Source organism: Berghia stephanieae, chromosome 3 (genome assembly GCF_034508935.2).
Source record: "Berghia stephanieae isolate SIO BIC M18660-M18661 chromosome 3, UCSD_Bste_1.3, whole genome shotgun sequence".
Taxonomy (NCBI): Eukaryota; Metazoa; Mollusca; class Gastropoda; order Nudibranchia; family Aeolidiidae; genus Berghia; species Berghia stephanieae.
Window position 1 is genome coordinate 18794986 of NC_088362.1, and position 20000 is coordinate 18814985.

The window sequence follows — 20000 nt, forward strand, 5'->3', positions numbered from 1 at the left end:
GCCAATATTATAATAAAGGAGGCAAGTTGCTGGCGAAAATTTGGATTGTTTATCGGCGACGACATTATTATTCTGCCCCTAACAACTTGATGGCGATTTATTTTCTCTTCTTGATAAAAAATAATAAATACAGCTTCTTATTATATTGCAAAAAAGACCCGCAAAGTTCTATATTTTTTATGAATAAACAAAGAGAATTGATTGTTTTGGTCATTGCAAAAATGACTTATTCTATAGCTGCTGCTACTTGACCTACTAGTAGCAATGATCTCTGAAAAATGGCTATAAAACTCGTCCTTCGAATATCGATGGATTAAAATGACCCTTACTTTGTCAAAAACTCTCAAACCAGGGAGTTTTTGACAAGTGACAAGATGACGGTATTTTGTATCTATCGATAATTGAAGAATGCCTTTTATGGCCAAAAAATTTATCAAATATGTTTTTCTTAGAACGGCAGTTTTGTCAGAAATTATCGGAGTTATTCTTACAACACATTCTTTGTATCGCTGAATCATAACCAACATCGTAATGGTCTTGGTCGTGATGACAAGTAGATTTATACTATTATTATCTTATTTGTCAAACAGTCGATTCCAAGCAAAATCAGTTAATATTCTTTTGTCTGTTATTTTTTATACGAAAGATTATGTTTTTCTCTTCTTCTTCTTCTTCTTCATTTTCTTCTTCTTCTTCTTCTTTTCTTCTTCTTCTTTTCTTCTTCTTCTTCTTCTTCTTCTTCTTCTTCTTCTTTTCTTCTTCTTCTTCTTCTTCTTCTTCTTCTTCTTCTTCTCTTCTTCTTCTTCTTCTTCTTCTTCTTCTTCTTCTTCTTCTTCTTTCTTCTTCTTCTTCTTCTTCTTCTTCTTCTTCTTCTTCTTTCTTCTTCTTCTTCTTCTTCTTCTTCTTCTTCTTCTTCTTCTTCTTCTTCTTCTTCTTCTTCTTTTCTTCTTCTCTTCTTCTTTCTTCTTTCTTCTTCTTCTTCTTCTTCTTCTTCTTCTTCTTCTTCTTCTTCTTCTTCTTCTTCTTCTTCTTCTTCTTCTTCTTCTTCTTCTTCTTCTTTCTTCTTCTTCTTCTTCTTCTTCTTCTTCTTCTTCTTCTTCTTCTTCTTCTTCTTCTTCTTCTTCTTCTTCTTCTTCTTCTTCTTCTTCTTCTTCTTCTTCTTCTTCTTCTTCTTCTTCTTTCTTCTTCTTCTTCTTCTTCTTTTCTTCTTCTTCTTCTTCTTCTTCTTCTTCTTTCTTCTTCTTCTTCTTCTTCTTCTTCTTCTTCTTCTTTCTTCTTCTTCTTCTTCTCTTCTTCTTCTTCTTCTTCTTCTCTTCTTCTTTCTTCTTCTTCTTCTTCTTCTTCTTCTTCTTCTTCTTCTTCTTCTTCTTCTTCTTCTTTTTCTTCTCTTCTTCTTCTTCTTCTTCTTCTCTTCTTCTTCTTCTTCTTCTTCTTCTTCTTCTTCTTCTTCTTCTTCTTCTTCTTCTTTCTTCTTCTTCTTCTTCTTCTTCTCTTCTTCTTCTTCTTCTTCTCTTCTTTTCTTTTTCTTCTTTTCTTCTTTTTCTTCTTCTTCTTCTTCTTCTTCTTCTCTTCTTCTTCTTCTTCTTCTCTTCTTCTTCTTCTTCTTCTTCTTCTTCTTCTTCTTCTCTCTTCTCTTCTTCTTCTTCTTCCTTCTTCTTCTTCTTCTTCTTCCCTTCTTCTCTTCTCTCTTCTCTTCTTCTTCTTCTTCTTCTTCTTCTTCTTCTTCTTCTTCTTCTTCTTCTTCTTCTTCTTTTCTTCTTCTTCTTCTATCTTCTTCTTGCATATTGCTCATTCTTCTTATTCTAGTCTTCTTCTTCATTCTTCTTCCTTTTCTTTCTCTATTGTCTACCCTGACAAAGGACCGGATTGCGATAGTTGGTCACATTTTATGAGGCTTTGACTAACCTGCCGAGCTCTGGAAAATCCTTTGAGATACCGATCGATTAAAATGACTCTAACCGTGTCAAAACTTTCAAACCTGTGACTTTGAATTGATACTAGGCTGCTGGAAGCTGTGGACTGTAAAGAGTAATATAGAAAAATGTATATAAGAGGTTCAAAAAAAGGGAAAAAATACCAAACACGGAACGTTTTGGGCTCAAAATCCTTTTTCAGCCAACAACAAAAACAATAAAGACATAAATACATTACTAAGTTCCCAGGTAGACGACAGAGATATGTTGTAGATCTTCTCTGTAGTCCCAAGATTGAAAGTTTGTTTTTTGTTGTTTTTTTTTTTACAAGATGAAGGTCATTATAACCGATCGATATTTCAAGGACGATTTTCTGACAAAAATTTGGAAAAAAAACGTTGTTTTTTTTTTTTTTTTTTTGTTTTGTTTGTTTGTTTTTTTTAAACAGAAAACGGCAAACTTTTGAAATTGATTCTGGTCTCAACACTGCTTGAAACGGTGGAATGAATGGAAGTCGATAACGAACTAGCTAGCATGAAACGTATAATGGCCGCTCCAACTATCACATCACACGATAATATTCTCTCTAACATAAAAAAGTAGAGTATTGATTAAGATTAATGTGTTAATAATACGCCTGTTGAATGTATTACTCCGCGTTTTCTGCACAGTTGACATTTTGGTCGTGATTTACTTTTTCAAATCACAGCTTCACCCAACTCCACTCCCCCCTCCCCCACTTCCACTTTCTCCCTTTTTACCTCACCGTCACCGCCTCCAATCCAATAGTCGATCCGATGAAAAATATTATATAATGCATTTCCCTGTAGACAGAGTTGATGTAATATTTACAATCAAATGTCACATATTTCAATTTCAACCAATTAGCAGCCAAATTCTGGAGAGACACTTATTTAAAAATTTGGTCAGAAAACTCGCCCCTCAAATATCGTTCGATTTAAATGACCCTATCTTGGTAAACTCTCAAACCTGGGACTTCGCGAAGTATTCCTTACAGTCACAGGTTTTAGAGTTTTTGCCAAGATGAGGGTCATTTAAATCGGTCAACATTTGAATGTCCAGTTTTCTGGCCAATTTCTTTTTTAAATGTGTTTTTCCAAAGTACGGCAGTTAGCTGGTTAAATGTTTGTAAAAATCACGTCGTAATCGGCAATTTATTATTCTTCAAATAAAACGACAACTGATTACAACGTTCTTGGGAATTGTTAACATTCCCCGTACGTTGACAAAAAAAATAAAACACATTTTTTGTTGTTGTTTTAGGAGAAAACTCGTCCTTCAAATATCTATGAAGTCCCAGGTTTGTGAGATATAGTCAAGATGAGGGCCAATTTAATCCCTCAATATTTGAAAAATACAATATATATATATATATATATATATATATATATATATATATATATATATATATATATATATATATATATACCACTTGTTTATCGCTTAGTCATGACTAGTCCACGCTCATTGCGCTTCACAATTACAAGAATGACAATCTAAATAGTACAACCACACAAATAGGTTTGTAGATTATTGAGATGTGAATTGTAACTTTTACATAGATTATCAATATATGGATTCATGCCCAAATCGCGATTAAAAGATACTCCTAAATGTCTAGCTGTTTTACTTGATTTTATAGATTTGTCATTAATATCTAAGTTAATCAACGGGAAAGGACCATTTTTCTTTGCCCCACATAACATTACTTTTGTTTTTTCATGATAAAGTTTAAGTTTATTTACATCCATCCAGGGTTTTAGATCAACAACACAATTTTTAACTGATTTTTGTGAAAGAAAAATGTTATCAGGAGTATCGCTTTTAACCATTTGTGTATCGTCAGTATAAAAGTGGTAGTTCATGCCATGATTTTTTAAAATTTTAGAAAGAGGATGTATAAATAATAGGCCCTAGGACAGATCCCTGGGTGCCCCATATATTAAATAAAATTCATCTGCAAATTTGCCATTTATTTCAACAATTTGTTTTCGAAATCTAAGGTATGATTGTAACCATTCTAGTGAAGTGCCTCTGATTCTAAAAGTAATGTCTAAACGATGAAGTAAAATGTCATCGTCTAAGGTGTTGAAAGCGGAAGAGAGATCTCAAAGAGTTTACAAGCAGTCAATAGAATAGAATTAAACATATCATTATAGACTTTTGAGGGCAGCTGTTTCTGTGCTATTTTGTGTTTTGTACCCTGCCTGATAAGTTTCACTTGGATCATTTATGTAACATGCTTTAAAAGTCTTTTTTAAAATAGCTCTTTCAAGACTTTGTGATAGAAAGGAAAGATTCGAAGCTATAATTTTTTAGTGGAGTGAATTATTCACTATCACAGTTAGAATAGGCAATAAAACATCAAATACAGTTTTTAAGTAATGAGGCGAGGATGGGGTTGTGAATAATGAGTTTTCCGGCCATATTTTTTTTTAAAAACGTGTTTCTTCAGAGAACGGCAGCATTCAATACTGTAAACACAGGGGAGGGGGTGGTAAACGTTCGATAACCGATGTTTGCATTTCCAGTGCAATATTGTACTACCGTAGTCTGACAAAATACTAATTTTTTCTTCATTTTAAGCAGAAAACGTTTACTTCTAAAATTCGATCTATTAAAATGACCCACCAATCTGTCAAATATTTTCAAATTTAGACTTCAAATGAACTATCAGGATTGACAGAAAGCACTGGGAGCCAATTCAATCAATTGATTTATGAAGGAAATGTTATAAGATTAAAATAGACAAGGTATGTTTTGTCATAGTGCGGCAGTTCCGAATGGCAGGTGAGGGTAAACAGAGAGCCTACACGAGAGTTTCAGATCAATAAAGCTAGAAAAATATTAGGGAAAAAAAATCCACCAAATTCAAAAAAAAAATAATAAAGCTTTTATATAGTGCAATATCCACTAAATGTGCTCAACGCGTTTTAAAAAGGGCCCCTGACCAACAGCAACACGTGACAACATGTAGAACGAGATATGACGCCTGTTAGGCGATATTACAATTTTTACAACAGAGACAATGCTATTGACGACTAGGTACTCATTTTACACCTGAATACGGAAAGAGAATGTGAATAAAGAGTCTTTTCCAAGGACTGAACAATGCGCCGAGCGAGGCTCGAACCCAGGACCTTCCGATCTGAAAGCGATTGTCATACTACAAGACCACATAGCCGCACAAGCACAACAGATCAAAACAAAACAAAAGAAACAAGATTCGCGTGATTACAAATTTTCTTTTTTTTCAGCGCTCACCAAATACTTCTAAAATCTTTAACGTAGTAAATCTCAGATGAGAGTAATAAGCTAGAGAAATAAAAAGTGAAACAAATTCAAACCCACAAAATAACAACAACAACAAAACATAACAGAACAAAACAAAAGAAACAAGATGAGTTCAGCTACAAATCATCTTCAGCACACACACAGAATTCATCTAAATTTGCACATGGTATATCTCAGATTAGAATGATTAATTTAGAATTTTCAATATCTGCTCAATTCTACTTCTTTAAAATAAAAAAATAAAAAAAAATTCCCTTTATTCATCCCATAGGGGAAATTTGTCTCTAGGGTCTATTCCAAGGGGAGACTGGAAGACCCCAGGCGTCAGCAGAAGTGCAGCGCCGCAAATTGCGCTAGGGCGAGGTGACTTGCTCAAGGCCACACAGCGCAGCGGCGGGTGATCGAACTCGGTACCTTTCGGGGACGAAGCAAAGACCGTACATCTAAGCCACACTGCCCCTTAAAGTGCTGTATGTAACAGCCTTTTATTATATCATATCAAAATATCAGGCCTTTAAAAAAAGGACAGATCGATCCTTTAATACCATGAAATTGTTGGTTACAACGTTCTGTTAGCAAAGTATGTGTCACGCAACGACAAATTGAAAATAAGTATCATCAGATATAATCACTTAATCGTATACATATTTCAGGTCGACAAGTTCTTTGTCAATATAATGTGATAAATCATTAATGCTATTTGCAATTTTCGTTTGAAATTTCAAATTGTTCCATGTTTTTACTGTACAACAAATAAATGAATTTTATCGAATTGAAGTAAAATGTCTTGAAATGAAAAAATTTAATTCATCACCAAGTGTAAATGTTATGGAAGAGTAATCAAAAAAATTCACTATAGTCTATATTATCTACACTATGAACAAATTTATACAATTGAATAAGCTTCAATAGTCGTGACGTCACTTCCCTCGTAATGACGCATGGTAATTTAGTAACTGGTTTAAACTATAGATAGTATGCAGATGACGTCACTCAGGCCTTTGTTATTGTTTTTGCCATCCGAGTTTGTGAGTTGTTCTCACTAAACTGTATTAACCAGACTATAAAAGTTCATGGTTACACAGAGTTTGTGTGTTGGTCCGTTATACTTCCGGATGGCAATGTTGTGAATTCCTTGGCCAAGCGCATTCTATCTATAGATATCTATATAGATAGAATGCGCTTGGCCAAGCAATTCACAACATTGCCATCCGGAAGTATAACGGACCAACACACAAACTCTGTGTAACCATGAACTTTTATATTCTGGTTGAGACAGTTTAGTGAGAACAACTCACAAACGCGGATGGCAAAAACAATAACAAAGGCCTGAGTGACGTCATCTGCATACTATCTATAGGAAGAATGGCGGACGCCCTTATGAAATACTTCTCCCACGAGCATAAGTGTATCTAGACTATTTTTAAAAAATTGTCAATTTGATCATGCTGTGACTTTTATACATTCAGATCACATGACATGTGAAAAAGTTCTAGCCAGCAGGAAGAATCAAAAGTACCGATTTTCTATGTTTATGTAGAACCAAGCTGCTAGTGATTTTGACTGGCATTGGGCAGTCATGAAAATTCTGCATTGAAAATCACAACCCATTCACCTCGCCAATCCCCCCCCCCCCCCCCCCCCCCCTTACCAATTTTATTAAGAGTAAGCGAACTTGAAAAACATTTGAATCTTAACCACTCTCATTCCATTCAAAAGCACATCAGTAAGTGAATTTTATTTTCAACCAAAAAAAAAATAATAATATTAATTGCAGCTTGATTATTTTTCTTCTAAAAAACATTATTTGGTTTTTGCACCGCCTAGTGAGTTGTCGTAGGAGATCTCATGGAAACAAGTTATTTCATTGGTTGAACTATTGAATACAACTCACGATTTGTTTTCTTTTGTGGCAAAAGACTGGCAGACTATAAACGTTTAAGGTTACACACAGTTTTGTGTGTTGGCCCGTTATACTTCCGGATGGCAATGTTGTGAGCTTCTTAGCCAAGCGCATACTATCTTTACATCCTTCTACTAAAATAATAGTCATGACACGTTGTGATTTGATATGTAACCTTGTCATTGTTATAATTTCTCCGGAGGACCAGTTACACACGTCGAAGTAGTTTTGAACCGGAAGAGAGGAGGAAAGTGTCACGGCACTTCTCTGTCCGATTTTACCTCGAGATACGTGACAAGAACTTAAAACGAAATGGTTCTTTGACCTTTCCAGATAGTTAGGTAATGACCGTTTCGCCGTTCCTCATTCAGCGCTCCGGGCCGACAGGTTTGTTTGGTCTGGCGACTGTCCCATATTCTTATCACCACACACACACACACACAAACACACACACACGCACACAAACACACACATACACAAACACACACGCACTTAGTGTAAACACACAAACGCGCGCGAGCACCAAAAATTCACAAAGTCTGTGACAAACATAGAGAATAGGAGTAGTCTGTGGTGACGGACTGCCTACGACGACTATACACCCAACAATCACACATCTACTATCTATAATAGAGAGCAAAAGCACTGTACCGAAAGAGCAGCAAGAATGACAAGCTAACCCCACAATGAGAAGAGAACACGTTGAAGAGAGATGGAGAGAGAGAGAGTGAAGAGAGAAAAAAAAAGAGAGAGGCAGTCAACATCGCACCCAAAGAACATAAAATACTATAATAATAGTAGATAATAATGTATTGACGCCTAGCTTGTCCGCCGCGAACGCGAAAACAGAGAGTCGTTCGTCCAGGACAGGTAGGTAACACGATACAGGTACGACGGTGCATTAATTTATATTGGTATAGATAGAATGCGCTTGGCCAAGGAGTTCACAACATTGCCATCCGGAAGTATAACGGACCAACACACAAACTCTGTGTAACCATGAACTTTTATAGTCGGTTAATACAGTTTAGTGAGAACAACTCACAAACGCGGATGGCAAAAACAATAACAAAGGCCTGAGTGACGTCATCTGCATACTATCTATAAAACCAATGTACTAAAAGCTTGGACACTGGACACTTCAACCACTATCTATACTATAACAGTAATAAAACCTACATGCCTTTCCGTTAGCGGCACGGTCGGTCACAGATAGATTAAACATTTATTATGCGTGTTCAATGCTGTCCTGCTCGAATCCATATTTCACTCACTATCTATAGAATGTGTTAGCTTTATTATATTTTTTTTACCTTCATTGCCTATTTCTAATTATGATTAAAAGTGAAAACAATGATTTATTATGATTTTATGTATATGAAGTGATGCAAAAGTGTACGTGTTGTGAATTGCACGGTTTATTATTACGTTTATATTTGGTGAAACAGCTGTGGAGATAATATTACGTATATCATTTTATACATGAAATAAAATATCATCCTCGTTCAAACTTGTTGGAGGAATTTTGTGATTTATACTATCTATTACCCGATAACAAAAGGTGAGTAGGAAGTTTAATGCTGTTATTATTATTATTATTATTATTATTATTGTTATTATTATTATTATTATTATTATTATTATTATTATTATTATTATTATTAATATTATTATTATTACTATTATTATACATAGTTGCACATTTATTTTACAGATTATGTTGAGAAAAGGAGAGTAAAAAGTAGTGTCAATACTAAACTGCAAAACTTTGACCTATAGATAGTATGCGCTTGGTTAAGAAGATTACAACATTGCCATCCGGAAGTATAACAGACCAACTCATAAAACCATGTATAACCTTAAACTTTTATAGTCTGGTTAATACAAATTAGTGAGAATTACTCATAACGCGGATGGCAAAAAACAATAACAAAGACTCGATTGAAGTCAACTTCATTCTATCCATGGATCGCAAGCTGATTATCGTAATGGGCATGATCTATATTACATTTCCATGTGCTCGAGGTCATTGGTCACATTTGAGTATGTGCTCAAGGTGACCTACATAGTGACAAGTGTTCACATTTTTTGAAATATTTACCATCACGATTGGTCATTTTGATCAGCTTGACACATGGGTATTGCTTACAACTTTCATAAACAAAGCAGCGTGTTTACATTTCTGAAGAAATATCCAATCGTTGGACAGCAACAAATCATGTGATCGATGACTTGGTTGGACGAAAACATGAATATAGATCGCTCCCATTACCTTTGAACCGCAAAGCAGCGCAAAAATAATCGAGAGCGTTAAGGGGAAACACAACTTGTGAAGACAATGACAGGATTATCTATGTTTCAACAATCACTGAATATATTTGCATTCCAATTTAATTTTATTCATGAACCACGACGGAATGATAATAGAAGAGAAGGAACCGCGACATACCTTGCTTGACCTAACCTAACAATGGAATTTTTTAAAATGCACACACACATACACACACACACACACTATATATATATATATATATATATATATATATATATATATATATATATACCCGCATACGCATATTTTCATTCCACCTCTCTTTCTCTCTGTCTCTCTCTCTCTCTCTCTCTCTCTCTCTCTCTTTCTCTCTCTCTCTCTCTCTTTCTTTCTTTCTCTATCTCTCTATACATCCATCCGCTATCTATCTAGCTACTATCTCTCCATCTCTCTCTCTCTATCTCTCTCTCTCTCTCTCTCTCTCTCTCTCCCTCTCTATCTATCTATCTATCTATCTATCTATCTATCTATCTATCTATCTATCTATCTGTCTATCACTATCTATCTGTCCATCTCTCTCCCTCTGTGTGTGTGTGTGTGTTTGTGTGGATATAATACACACACACACATATATATATATATGTATATATATATATATATATATATATATATATATATATATATATATAGTATGCGCTTGGCTAAGAAGCTCATAACATTGCCATCCGGAAGTATAACGGACCAACACATAAAACTGTGTGTATCCATGAACGTTTATAGTCAGGCTAATACAGTTCAGTGAGCATTACTCATAAACGCGGATGGCAAAAAACAATAACAAAGACCTGAGTGACGTCATCTGCGATTATATATATATATATATTATATATATATATTATATATATATATCCAATATTATTATTTGACTTCGAGTACTCACTTCTCAATCAAATTATCAATTGTGTTAAACACACGATAAAGTTTCATCTGTATCACTACACAAAGCATTCTTTCAACCCATCCATCAAGTACCAAGTGACAAAGAATATTTTCATTTTTTCATTCATTTCTTTTCCCATGACCAGATGGTCATCGGTGGGACTTGAGGGATGCAGTCATCATAACACGGTGCCAACGAAAGAGTGAAAATGGAGAGGCTTCGTATGGGAACAATACAGGCCATGGACGTTTCACGTACAAACAGTTCGTCAGCACAACAATACACAAATTAACGTGGAAAACGTTAATTTGTATATTGTTGTACTGACGAAGGGTTTGTACCCGAAACGTCCACTGTCCGTATTGTTCCCATACGAAGCCTCTCTATCACTCTTTCGTTAGAATTTTCACGACCACAGGCATCAGGCAGCACCTACCGTTTTCTACTAACACGGTGCCACACATCTCGGTCACTGGCTTTCTCTGTCAGCTCGTACGGCGTCCATCCTGTCCACTCCTTGATGTTATCCAGCCACATTTTCCTTTGTATTCCTCTTCTTCTTTGACCTTCCACCGTACCTTGCATGACTGTCTTGTACAAGCTGTCATGTCTGAAAAGTTGTCCAAACTATGCAAGTGTCCGTCTTTTAATGCTTGTCTTCCCGCTAGCTTTTCCACATCTCCAAGAAAATCCTTATTTGTTTTGTGTTCCAGATATGACACTCGTAGGATTTTCCTGTAACTCTTGCTCTCGAACACATTGATTAGCCTCTCTAGTTCCGCATTCATTGTCAAGGCTTCACAGTCATATCATAGTTGTGCAGATAGTACAAGTGACCTGTACAGTCTAAATTTTTATTGAAAGCTTATCTGGCTTTTCCCAATCTTGTTGAGTCTTGCCATAACCGCCGTCGCCTTGCCTATCCTTGACTTGACTTCTGTTACACTCGTTCCATCCTCGGTCAGCAACACTCCAAGATATTTGAAGGTATTTCCTGTTGCAGTGTCTCGCCATTTAAGATGATACTAGCTTTGGCTTTCACCTCGGCTGTTGACAAGAATCTGCGATTTATCTTTGTTGATTTCCATGCCGTACTTAGATGTCGCCTGGTTCAGAATGTTGGTTAGAGACTGCAATTCTTGTTCACTGTGTCATCAGCAAAGTGTAAGTTCCATAATATTTCCCAGCCCCCCCCCCCCCCCCAATTGTGGTAGAAGACTGATGGTTCTGAGGTACATGGTCAATAAGGTTGGGGAGAGTATGCATCCCTGTCAGAGTTTTCTACTCTTTGATTATTTGCGTATCAAGGCCAACGAGCTCAGTCTACTCGAGTTTGTGAATATGAATAACAACAAAACTATAACCAACGAGTCAGGAGTCGGTATCCTCAACATTTTAAATGAGGTGTTTCGCGTGTTTCGCGTGACACAAGATCACATGCTTCTTATCAAAGTCACGTTCTTGAGCCCAATCTACATGTTATCTTACCATTTGTTTAGTATCCGTATTTGCCTTCCCCCCCCCCCCCCCCTACCCCACTTCAAACATAAGACCAAACATTCAACCCACCCTCAAGGACCTCTTTTGTAATTGGTTATCTCCTACTGCTGCTGCTGCTCCTCCTCCTCTTCCTCCTCCTCCTCCTACTCCTCCTCGTCCTCCTTCTCCTCCTCTCCTCTCCTTCTCTTCTTCTTTCTCTTCTTCTTCTTCTTCTTCTTCTTCTTCTTCTTCTTCTTTCTTCTTCTCTTCTTCTCTTCTTCTTCTTCTTCTTTTCTTCTTCTTCTTCTCTCTTCTTCTCTTCTTCTTCTTCTTCTTCTCTTCTTCTTCTTCTTCTTCTTCTTCTTTCTTCTTCTTCTTCTTCTTCCTTCTTCTTCTTCTTCTTTTCTTCTTCTTTTTCTCTTCTTCTTCTTCTTCTTCTTCTTCTTCTTCTTCTTCTTCTTCTTCTTCTTCTTCTTCTTCTTTTCTTCTTCTTCTTCTTCTTCTTCTTTTCTTTCTTCTTCTTTCTTCTTCTTCTTCTTCTTCTTCTTCTTCTTCTTCTTCTTCTTCTTCTTCTTCTTCTTCTTCTTCTTCTTCTTCTTTCTTCTTCTTCTTCTTCTTCTTCTTCTTCTTTCTTCTTCCTTCTTCTTCTTCTTCTTCTTCTTCTTCTCTTCTTCTTCTCTTCTTCTTCTTCTTCTCTCTTCTTCTTCTTCTTCTTCTTCTTCTTTCTTCTCTTCTTCTTCTTCTCTTCTTCTTCTCTTCTTCTTCTTCTTCTTCTCTTCCTTCTTCTTCTTCTCTCTTCTTACTTCTCTTCTTCTTCTTCTCTTCTCTACTACTACTACCTACTACTACTTACTATCTCACTTACTCCTACTCTTACTTCTCTCTTCTTCTCTTCTTTCTTCTCCTCCTCCTCCTTCTTTTTCTCCTCCTCCTCCCCTCCTCCTCCTCCTCCTCCTTCTTCTTCTCATCCTCATCCTCCTCATCCTTTTCCTCCACCACCACCATCGACTTCTCCTCCTCCTACTACTCCTCATCTCCTTCCTCTCCTCCTCTCCTCCTCCTCCTCCTCCTCCTCCTCTCTCCTCTCCTCCTCCTTCTTCTTCTTCTTCTTCTTCTTCTTCTTCTTCTTCTTCTTCTTCTTCTTCTTCTTCTTCTTATTCTTCTTCTTCTTACTTTTCTTCATCTCCTTCTCCCCCTCCTCCTCCTCTTTCTCCTCTTTCACCACCATCTCCTCCTCCTTCTTCTACTTCTTCTCAGGAGCTAGCAATCTTCGCTTTCGTCGCATTGAAGATGCCATTTGGAATTTTCAACAATTAACAAGTGTTTTTTATTCATTATTTATTGTTAAACCAAAACACAATAATCACATTACAAACACAAAGGCAGACCCACAACAAGCATACAATAATATACTACGATAAATAAAGACCTCAAGATGACACAGAAGTACTGATATGCGAAATGAATTTAGAACACATAGGATCCACCGCAGCAGACCGTCATCAGTGGAAAGAACTTATCAAAAAAATCTGAGAAGTTGCCAATTCGTCCCAGTCCGAAGATTAGGAGACGATTGGCAATTAGTCAAGTAAGCTAAACCAAAACACAATTATTTTTTCTCAAATTAAACGTAAAGATCTAGATAGATGTCTTGATATTTAACGGCGTGTTTATGAAAATCGTAAAATGAAAATTAAATCAACAATCATTACGCCACATTGTCTACATTTTGACATATAATTCGCCAAACTACTATATATTAACAATTTGACAATTTGAGCTTTATATAGCGCAATATCCACTAAATGTGCTCAAAGCGCTTAACAGGGGGTCCCTGGTCAACAGCAACATTTAACATGTAGGACGGGACATGACGCCTGTTTGGCAATATTGCAATTTTTCGGACAAAGACAACGCTGTTAACGGCCAGGTACTCATTTTACACCTGAGTACGGTGAGAGAATGCGAGTAAAGAGCCTTTTCCAAGGACTCAACTATGCGCCGAGCACGAGGCTCGAACCCAGGACCTTCCTATCCGAAAGCGAGTGTCATACCACTAGACCACATAGCCGCACTATATTATGGTATATAACTTTTGTAACCAAAAACTCATAGGCATTAACCAGTTAACTATCGTACTCTGGAAAGACACGAAATCAAAAATTTTGGATGGAAAACTCGTCCTTCAAATATCGATCAAATATTGTCCATTATAGCAATGTTAAACTAGCCCCATTCGGATGTCAAGCTTGCATATTATATGTGACCCTCCGTCTCAAAACGGTATTATGTCGGGATGATTCAGACTCCAAAAAGTGAATTTAGAGATAAAATTATGAGAAATTGGTGCTTAGAAGTTTTTGCAATGCAAGAAATAGTCTTTATACTCCACCATGACCTACAGAAATTAAAGCCAAGTTGGATATTTGTGGCTATGAATTCAATTTCCCTTACCGAGTGGATCCCGACATAATACCGCTTTGATACGGTGGGTCACATATTATTATGTACCCGTCGGCCTTGTCCAATCGATGGAACGCTGGATGTCCAGTCAGGATCAAGTTCAAGTTTACTCATGTACAAGCTGAACTGGTGTATTATAATGGAAGTCGATACCTCAGTCGATTGAAAGCCAAGTCAATACGATTCAATAGTCTGATGTCACGCCGCCTGGCAACGGCGGCCATCTTGGTTCTAAACAAAGAAAATCATTACTTTTTATTTTTCATGCTGGCTAGAACTTTTCATATGCCTTGTGATCAGAATGTGTAAAAGTCAAAACATGATCAAATGTATGGGTTTTTTCCCCTCTGGATACCCTTTATGCTCGCCGGAGAAATAATTCATACGGGCGTCCGCCATTGTTCCGATAGTTTAGAGCCAGTGTTGCTAAGTTACCATGCGTCATTAGGAAGGAAGTGACGTTACGACTATTGAATCCTATTGAATAAATCTGTTACATTGTATTGTATGTATGGTATGGCAATAGCGTGACCACTAGTCATAATGGTCTGAATCGACGTGCACTTATTTACAGTTCTGATAACCCAATTCCTTATGGGCTCATTGTTGTAATAGAAGTCTCAAAAAATGACGCAAAATATTATCTTTTACAACAATGTTAAACTAGTGGGGGTTGGGGGGCGGAGAGAGAGGGATATGGGGGGCGGAGAGAGAGAGAGAGAGAGAGAGAGAGAGAGAAAGAGAGAGAGCGAGCGACATCTCATCACTTCATCTCCTTGTTGCTCTATTTCATTCCTCTCTCTCTCTCTCTCTCTCTCTCTCTCTTTCTCTCTCTCTCTCTCTCCCTCTCTCTCTCTCTCTCTCTCTCTCCCTCTCTCTCTCTCTCTCTCTCTCTCTCCCTCTCTCTCTCTTTCTCTCTCTCTCTCTCATCTCTCCTCTCTCTCTCTCTCTCTCTCTCTCTCTCTCTCTCTTTCTCTCTCTCTCTCTCTGCCTTCCTTGAACCCCCCCCCCCCCAATGACTCGTCAGATTCAAATGAAATAACGTTTAATAACAATAAAAGCAAGGATGTTTAACCAGTCGTTAACTTCCGTACTCGGGGAAAGACCTCGCGCGGTCCCAGGTTTGAGAATTATTGTCAAGATGATGGTCATAATTTAAATCTACGGATATTTGAAAGACGAGTTTTCTGGCCAAATTTCTAAATATTATTTTATTATTATATAATATGTCTTTCCAGAGATGTGGCTGGGATTATCAATTGTAGAAATGAACCAAAGAAAAGATTCCCCGAATACCTTTTCAGTGTGCACAATTGAAAATGATCCTTCCCTTTAACACATATCTATGGTTAGTTAGACTAATGAAATAAAGTTTTACGACAATAAAATAATAGCAAGAATTTTATCTGATCTCTTTTTAAGGCGGGTTTTGTTGTAATAATACAATAAAAATTATTTCTGTCTTCTCGTATATGTGACCCTTCGCCTCAAAACGGTATTAAGTCGGGTTGTTTAAGATGTTGAAAATTGAATTTATAGCCAGAAATATCAGACTTGCGTTGAGTTTATACGATTTATTGAGGAGATTGGAATCGATATTTTATGGTGTTAATGCCAACAATTTATATTTTTGACCAGTTTCAACATTAAATTCGGCTTTTGAGCATCTGGTTCGTTCCAACATAATCCCACTTTGAGACGATGGTTCACATATAGGTAGTAGGCCCACTCTTTGTGCTAAAAAGCATAATACGCGACATCAAGCACTTTCATAAGTTAACAAATGTCAACAAGTAGAGTACTTTGTCTAAATTAGACGACACCCTACCCTAAGTAAAACATTTTTAAAAGCCGAATCTAATCGGCTGGCGAGTTGCGAGTGAACGGAGACGAGACTCGAAGTCGAAGTGTTCGCTTCAAAGAACCAAAAAAAAAATATTCATTAGAAAGTACCTGTTGTGGAGACAAAAGTTATTCTGCTGGTATTGTAACTGACTGAAAGAATGTGATTCATCAAAAGTTGTGCGCTATATAAATGCTCTAAATAATGCGCTAAAATATATCCTTTAACTCACTTCTTACCGACCATTCTTAGATATGTTATCCCCCGATACGTCATACCCACTCAACACAAAAATTGATTTTTTTTTTACACTCAAACTAAAATGCATAGAGGTCTTATCTCTTTAACCCACTAAAGTAGTCCTTCAGGCCCATAGAGCCGGAGTTTATTCCGGTTTCTATAGCGTGAAACAGACCATAGCAATTGATTGCTATCCTATGTATAGGACGCTAGTCTATCGCAAAGTACTTTCCGCCAGATCTAACAGACCCAGCTACCCAATCACTGCTGGGTGTACGGGAGGTCAGAACTGCACCCAGGACAGATAGAGACTCCCTGCACATTATTGTTTTCAGCAAAATGAGCTTTATAAAACAGCATTAACTTATATAGATAACAAACACAACTTATATCCTTTATTCATCCCAATGGAGAAATTTGTCTCTAGGGTCTATTCCAAGGGAGGACTGGAATAACCCAGGCGTCAGCCGCAGTGCAGGGCCGCAAATTGAGCTAAAGGTGAGGTGACTTGCTCAAGGTCACACAGCGCAGTGGCGGGTAATAGAACTCGATACCTTTCGGGTACGAAGCAAAGACCGTACCGTTTAGCCATATATATATATATATATATATATATATATATATATATATATATATATATATATATATATATATAATAAAAGCAAAAACAGTGAAATAATAGTGCTCAACTTTTTTAAAAAAGGAGCTAGCTATTAATAAAATATTTCAAGCTGAGAGATAGATAGATAGATAGAGAGAGAGAGAGAGAGAGAGAGAGAGAGAGAGAGAGAGAGAGAGAGAGAGAGAGAGACGTTGATCATAATTGTACTTGAAATATATAAATATTTTTAAAAATTGAGCTTTTATATAGCCCAATATCCACTAAATGTGCTCAAAGCGCTTTACAAGGGGTCCTTGGCCAACAGCAACATGTAGCATTTAGGACGGGACATGACGCCCGTTAAGCGATGTTACATTTTTTTTCAGACGGAGACAACGCTGTAAACGGCCAGGTACTCATTTTACACCTGAGTACGGTAAGAGAATGTTAGTAAAAAGGTCTTTTCCAAGGACTCAACTATGCGCCGGTGCCGATCCGAAAGCGAGTGTCATACCACTAAACCACATAGCCGCACAATATATATATATATATATATATATATATATATGTGTGTGTGTGTGTGTGTGTGTGTGTGTGTGTGTTTCCCTTCAACTTTTGTTGTGTACATGGCAAATCTTAATAAGGAAAATATCTTGGATCGTAACAAACGTGACGATTTTACTAGATTTGGTCAAGAGAGGGTTGAACGATAGCCTTCGTAAACTCTTGTCCTGACCGTAGCCATCGTGAACTTGTAGCCTGACACTGACCAAAAAATTACGTCAAAAGACAAGTCTTTGGCCACAAAAAAAAAAACAATTCGTGAGTTGTATTCAATAGATCAACCAATAGAATCACTTGTTTCCTTGAGCATAGCTAACGACGACTCACTAGACAGTCCAAAAACCTTAAAAAATGACGTCAAACTATAAGTCCTAGGGGTTTCTAGTGTCGGGTTATAAGTTAACGATGGCTACGGCTTGACCATCGTAAACTTATAGCCTGGCACTGACCAAAAATGGCGTCAAAAGACAAGTCTTTGTCCACAAAAGAAAACCCATCGTGTGTTGTATTCAATAGTTCAGCCAATGGAATCACTTGTTACCTTTAGTACTACTAACGACAACCCACTAAACGGTGTACAAACCTTTAAAATGACGTCAAACTGTAAGTCTTAGAGGGTTCTAGCGTCGCCATCGTTATGTTATAGCCTGACACTGAAATCCAAAAGGACTGGCAGTTTGACGTCATTATTTGGTTTTTGCACTGCCTAGAGTTGTCGTTAGTACTGCTCATGGAAACAAGTGTTACCATTATTGAATACAACTCACGATTTGCTTCCTTTTGTGGCAAAAGACTGGCATTTTGACGTCATTTTTTGGTCATGTCAGACTATAAGTTAACGATGGCTACGCTGATACTGACAAAAATAAATGACATCATAAGACAAGTCTTCGGCCACCACAGAAAACAAAGCGTGTTAAACTGTTGAATACAACTCACGCTTTATTTGCGCCCTACTAACGACAACTCACTAAACTGTCCACATATCTAAAAATGACGTCAAAAAATGGGTCTTAGTAAGACTTAGACTACAAGTTAACGATGGCTACGGTTGAACCCGCTAAATACACCAATTAACAAGAAGTTTTTGTTATAGAAATATAAACTTTCAATAATTATGGACAGAACGACTCATAAGGGCTCGATAGCTCAGTAGGTAGAGCATTCGCTTCACAAACAAAGAAGCGGAGATCGATCCCCGGTGCAGTTAAGATATAAAAAATAAAAAAAAAAATTAAAATTGAGCTTTTATATAGAGCAATATCCAATAAATGTGCTCCAAGGGCTTTACAAGGGGTCCCTGGTCAACAGCAACATTTAACATGTAGGACAGGACATAACGCCTTTTAGGTCATATTACAATTTTTCGGACAAAGACAACGCTGTTAACGGCCAGGTAATCATTTTACACCTGAGTACGGTGAGAGAATGTGAGTAAAGAGCCTTTTCCAAGGACTCAACTCTGCGCCGAGCGCGAGGCTCGAACCCAGGACCTTCCGATCCGAAAGCGGGTGTCATACCACTAGACCACATAGCCGCACAAAGACCATAGTCACGACCAGTACCGTATTACATACGAGATTGAAAATCCCATCAGTATGTCCCACAATACAAGTTTCCAAATTTATTTTACCGACAGGAAAACTTCACGGATTTGACGAAACAACAGATACACTTTATGATCATTAACGCAAGCGTTTGTGAAATTCATAAAGACACAGATGTTGCCGTAATTATTAGAGAATTATTCAAACATGACAGATGAATCAATTATTAGATATCCGAAAAACATGAATCACATAATATATGAAAGAGAAATTTATCCGTATAAATGATATCTACAATGAAAGATAATATCACTAGACTATAATATAAAATATAACGTTATGTTAATTATGCTTTTTAGCGCGCTAGTAATATTGTGGGGGTCCAGATAGCTCAGTTGATAGGGCACTCGAGTCACACCCAGCAGTGATTGGGTAGCTGAGTCTGTTAGATCTGGCGGAAAGTACTTTGCGATAGACTAGCGTCCTATCCATAGGATAGCAATCAATTGTTTTTGTCTGTTTCACGCTATAGAAACCGGGATAAACTCCGGCCCTGTGGGCCTAAAGGACTACTTTAGTGGGTTAAAGAGATAGGCCTGGCATAATATTACTCCTTTTTCTTCTACTAGTGGAGAATAGGGCAAAACGTAGCCTTTCAAAGCCCATGGAGCCGGAGTTTATCCCGGTTTCTATAGCGTGACGGACAATAGCTTGCTACCCTATTTGGATAGGACGCTATTAGTCTATCACACAGTGCTTTCCGTCAGGTCTAAAAAGACCCAGTTACTACTGGATGGTCAAAGGGGTCAGAAAAAAGTCTCGACTTCTCTCGGAATCAATCTCGTCCCTGAGCTAGATATATTGGGACCCTGTAAACTTTCAAAAGTGAATAAAATTTATACGGGTAAGTTTCCCTTTTA

The 20000-nt window shown here is 37.2% G+C and overlaps 1 protein-coding gene across 2 annotated transcripts in view; it reads left to right on the plus strand.

Annotated features, from left to right (window-relative positions):
- The first annotated feature begins 7816 nt into the window (after nt 1-7816).
- The window catches only part of LOC144967285 (transmembrane protein 45B-like), a 52901-nt gene continuing 40717 nt past the window's right edge, over nt 7817-20000 (plus strand). Inside the window, exon 1 of one of the 2 annotated variants that reach the window (XM_078904339.1) lies at nt 7817-8001. The gene's annotated coding sequence lies outside the window, so the exon portion shown is untranslated. Of the gene's footprint in view, nt 8693-20000 lie in introns of both variants that reach the window. The other variant, XM_078904338.1, reaches the window with a different exon arrangement.